The sequence below is a fragment of the Lathyrus oleraceus genome, chromosome 5 (assembly GCF_024323335.1).
Source record: "Lathyrus oleraceus cultivar Zhongwan6 chromosome 5, CAAS_Psat_ZW6_1.0, whole genome shotgun sequence".
Classification (NCBI taxonomy): Eukaryota; Viridiplantae; Streptophyta; class Magnoliopsida; order Fabales; family Fabaceae; genus Lathyrus; species Lathyrus oleraceus.
The window spans coordinates 208,566,780-208,572,035 of record NC_066583.1 but is presented as its reverse complement, the minus strand read 5'-3'; the positions used below and the strand labels follow the sequence as shown (position 1 = coordinate 208,572,035).

Here is a 5,256-nt window from a genome sequence, read left to right as displayed (position 1 = left end):
TTCTTGTTTATTTAGCATGTCTGGCTAATTCGCCTAGATATCGGTATGTAAAGTAAGCAGAATAAGGGATCAAGACTGAGTCGGTATATTTAAACTTAAAATTAAAATCAATCTTTTTACGGTCTCAACTTACAGGTTTAATAACAAGATTTTTTACAAAAGTAAAGGACATAAAGAAGTTAAAATCAATAGAGCGAGAGTTTGAGGTTTTAACTGGACAGTGTAAGTTAGGCATTAATTCTAGATCAGGGCGAGAGCAAGTTTTAGAGTTAATTAAATTCTGACCTTTTCCAAAAAGTATTTTTAAAGATTGAATGTGAGGACGAGAGTTAAGCATTTGGATTTGATTATATAACCTAAGTCAACAGAGCGAGAGTTTGAGATAAGGGTGTTTAAAACGGTCAGTGTTTTCTTAAAAAGAGTTTCTGCAACTTTATTGCTTTCAAAATATGGTTTTTGACTTAATTATAAGTGACAGCTACATTAATATAAAATCATGGTTTATTCAACAGAGCGAGAGTTTGAGATAAAACCTTTAACCAATAAAGTTAACCGAAACGATTTATTTTAAAACCAAGAAACCGACAAAGACTTGATTCCCTAGTTTTGACGAACTACATACCGATATCCGTTTTATTAATATTTAATCTAGATCTTAGTTTAGCTCTTAGTTTTTCCCCAAACAATCAAACATTTTCACCTTAAATTTACGTAGTAACCTTAGATAACGGTATATCGATTCATAAGTCCCTGTGGGATCGATATCTTTTAAAACTACGCGATAGAACTGTGCACTTGCAGTTTGTATCCCATTCTCGACTCACACAGTCGAGCGATCAAGTTTTTGGCGCCGTTGCCGGGGACTTTTATTCAATCGATATCGTAACTCTTCCGTTACGCTGTAGAGACTAAGGTTTCTTTTTCTTCTATTCTTTCTTTCGTTGATTTGTATGCCACGCACTCGCTCACAAGGTGAACCGCTCTATCTACGAATCAACGATATCGAACTATATCTCCGAGTCTTACGACGAATTCGGGAATATCGTGCTGCAAACAATCTCCCTCCTATAGACTTTCCTGATCTCAAAGATCTTCCTTCTTTAACCGAGATGGCAGAACCAGCTCGTGCTCTTAGAGATTACGCCGCTCCATCGCAAGATGAACCGCATTCAAGTATTGCTCCGCCCGCAATTGAAGCAAACAACTTCGAACTAAAACCTTCGCTGTTGCAGGCTGTGCAACAGAACCAATTCTCTGGAAATCTTACCGAAGATCCAAACCTTCATTTATCCGTATTTGTTCAATACGCTGATACTGTTAAAGCTAATGGTGTCACTTCAGAGGCAATTCGACTTCGTCTTTTTCCTTTCTCATTAAGAGATAGCGCTAGAAGATGGCTTCAATCTCTTCCTTCCAACTCAGTCACCACATGGAACGAGTTGAAGAAAGTTTTTCTTGCCCGATATTTTCCGCCAAGCAAAACAGCTATGTTAAGAGCCCAGATAAACGGATTTAAACAGAAAGACAACGAGTCTCTTTTCGAAGCATGGGAAAGATACAAAGACATGATGAGACTTTGCCCACACCATGGTTTGGAAGACTGGTTAGTAATTCACACATTTTATAATGGTCTCTTATACAACACAAGGTTAACAATAGACGCCGCTGCAGGTGGTGCACTAATGAACAAACCTTATGCTGATGCTTACCAGCTTATCGAGAGCATGGCCCAAAACCACTATCAGTGGGGAACCGAACGAACAACGGTGGAAAAACCTCAACCGAAAACTGGCATGTACGAGATAAGTAACCTTGATCACGTTAATGCAAAAGTGGATGCTTTGGTCCAGAAAATTGAAAGTTTAAACGTATCACCTCCAGCCGCCGTGGTTGCTATAACTCAGAATTGCGAGGTCTGTGGAATCCAAGGCCACACTCCTGCGGAATGTCAACTCTTGACTGGAATCCAAGCAGAGCAAGTGAACTATGCTCAAGGAAGCCCCTACTCGAATACCTATAACCCAAATTGGAAGAACCATCCAAACTTTTCATATAAGAGTAATAATGCTTTATACGCACCTGGACAGTCTCCAAATCAAGCCCCATCTATACCTCCGGGATATCAGAAACCGAATCCTAACAATAATACCCCTAGAAAATCCAACTTGGAAATCATGATGGAAAACTTTATAGCTTCCCAACAACAAACCAATAAAGATTTCTTAAACCAGAACATACATACTGGCGAACAACTTAAACAACTAGCAAGCAAAGTAGATGCCTTGGCTACCCATAACAAAATGCTGGAAACACAAATATCTCAAGTAGCTCAACAACAAGCACCTACTGCTGCCCCAACTGGTACATTCCCTGGACAGCCCCAACCTAATCCGAGAAGCCAAGCTCATGCAATTATATTAAGAAGTGGAACGGAGGTGGAAGGACCGTCTGACCCAAGGATAGAAAACCAAAACCCTAAGAAATCAACTGAGGAAAGTGAACCTAAGGAAAAGGAAGAGAGTAATAAGGAAACCCTAGAAAAGAAGGAACCTTATGTACCTCCACCACCTTACAAACCACCTATACCGTACCCTCAAAGGCTTGTTAAAACCAAAGATGCGGGCCAATTTAGAAAATTTGTTGATCTCCTTAAACAATTAAACGTTACAATTCCGTTTACCGAAGCTATTACGCAGATGCCCTCATATGCTAAATTCTTAAAAGAAATTCTTTCTAATAAGAGGAAACTTGAGGATAGCGAAACCGTTACACTCCCTGCCGAATGTAGCGCTATAATCCAAAACATGCCCCTAAACTCAAGGATCCGGGTAGTTTCTCTATACCCTGTCACATAGGAAAATTTGTCATCGACAAAGCCTTATGCGATTTAGGAGCCGGAATTAGCGTTATGCCTTTATCCATATGTAAGAAACTGGAAATGGGAGAATTAAGACCGACCAAAATGTCCGTGCAACTAGCAGATCGTTCCATCAAATATCCTGTAGGAATCCTTGAAAACGTTCCCGTACGCATAGGTCAGTTTTACATTCCCACTGACTTCACAATTATGGACATTAGAGAAGATGATACTACACCTATTATACTAGGAAGACCATTCTTAGCAACTGCCGGTGCAATCATAGACGTAAAACGAGGACGACTCACCTTCGAAGTAGGTGAAGAGAAAATTGAATTCATTCTTTCCCAATTCTTGAAAGCACCTGCAATAGAAGATACATGTTACTTCATGGATATCATCGATGAATGCATAAAAGAAGCAGAGTTAGGAGAAGACAAATCATCAGACTATCTTTTAGAGGACAAATCTAAACAATGCTTAGCAATAACACCGGACCCTACGCAATGTCTTAACAAACCAACCCCTGATTTGAAAACACTTCCCAAAAATCTGAGATATGAATTCCTAGACTCAGAACTTGAACGACCTGTGATAGTTAATGCAGATCTAGGAAGACTCGAAACAGAAAAACTCTTACATATCTTAAGGAAATATCCAACCGCACTAGGATACCACATCACCGATCTTAAAGGAATAAGCCCTTCTATTTGTATGCACCGCATCATGTTAGAAGAAGACTGTAAAACCTCTAGGGAACACCAGAGAAGACTAAATCCGATCCTAAGTGAGGTAGTAAAGAAAGAAATAACCAAGTTATTGGAAGCAGGTATTATATATCCTATATCTGATAGCAAATGGGTCAGTCCTGTACACGTTGTACCAAAGAAAGGAGGCATAACCGTTATTGAAAACGAAAAAGGAGAAACTATAACTAAACGAATCGAATCGGGATGGAGAATGTGCATTGATTATAGGAAACTAAACAAAGCAACCCGAAAAGATCATTTCCCTTTACCATTCATTGACCAAATGTTAGAACGATTAGCTAAACATTCACATTTCTGTTATCTAGACGGTTATTCAGGCTTCTTTCAAATACCAATTCACCCTGATGACCAAGAAAAGACAACGTTCACATGCCCTTTTGGAACCTTCGCTTATAGACGAATGCCGTTTGGTCTGTGTAATGCCCCTGCAACTTTTCAAAGATGCATGATGGCAATATTCGCCGACTTTCTCGAAAACATCATGGAAGTATTTATGGATGACTTTTCTGTATACGGACAAAGTTTCGAAGAATGCCTTGAAAACCTGGAAAGAGTTCTTGAGCGATGTGTAAAAGTAAACTTAGTACTTAATTGGGAAAAGTGCCACTTTATGGTACAAGAAGGAATTGTTTTAGGACACATCATCTCGAACAGAGGAATTGAAGTAGACAAAGCCAAAATAGAGGTAATCGAAAATCTTCAACCCCCAAGAACCGTGAGAGAAGTACGAAGCTTTTTAGGACACGCCGGTTTTTACCGACGATTCATCAAAGACTTCTCTAAGATAACTAAACCCTTAACCGGACTGTTGATGAAAGATGCTGAATTCATATTCGACGATAACTGTTTAAAAGCATTTCAAACTCTTAAACAAGCATTGATCTCAGCACCCATTATGCAGACACCAGACTGGAATGAACCATTCAAAATAATGTGCGATGCCAGTGATTATGCTGTAGGTGCTGTTTTAGGACAAAGAAAGGATAAAAAGCTTCACGTTATATATTACGCTAGCAGAACCCTGGATGAAGCGCAAATGAATTACGCCACTACCGAGAAAGAACTCCTAGCAGTGGTATTTGCGCTAGATAAATTTCGTTCTTACTTGGTAGGAGCCAAAATAATAGTTTACACCGATCACGCTGCTATCAGGTACCTTTTACCAAAAAATAGTTCTACACCTAGACTCCTAAGATGGATCTTGTTGCTACAAGAATTCGACTTAGAAATCAAGGATAAGAAAGGAACTGAAAACGTAGTAGCAGACCACCTCTCTAGACTTGAGAACCTTGAACCGGAAAGAACATCAATTAATGATGATTTCTCGTATGATAAACTCATAGCTACTTTGGAAGAGAACAACTCCGACATGCAAGTAGAAACCACCTTAGCTATATCCGTCACACCATGGTACGCTGATCTAGTCAATTATTTAGCTGCCGGAATAGTTCCACCTACTTTATCTTACCAGCAGAAGAAACGATTCTTCTACGACATAAAACACTACTACTGGGATGATCCCTTACTTTTCAAAAGAGGCCCCGATGGTATTTTCCGTCGATGTATACCCGAAGAAGAGGTAGAAAATATAATCCAACACTGTCACTCCGCTCCTTATGGTGGACACAC

The 5,256-nt window shown here is 39.4% G+C and overlaps 1 pseudogene; it reads right to left on the bottom strand.

The window, feature by feature from the left end:
• Positions 1 to 1,494: 1,494 nt before the first annotated feature.
• LOC127089244 (uncharacterized) lies at positions 1,495 to 1,594 on the bottom strand (annotated as a pseudogene).
• Between the last annotated feature and the right edge of the window lie 3,662 nt (positions 1,595 to 5,256).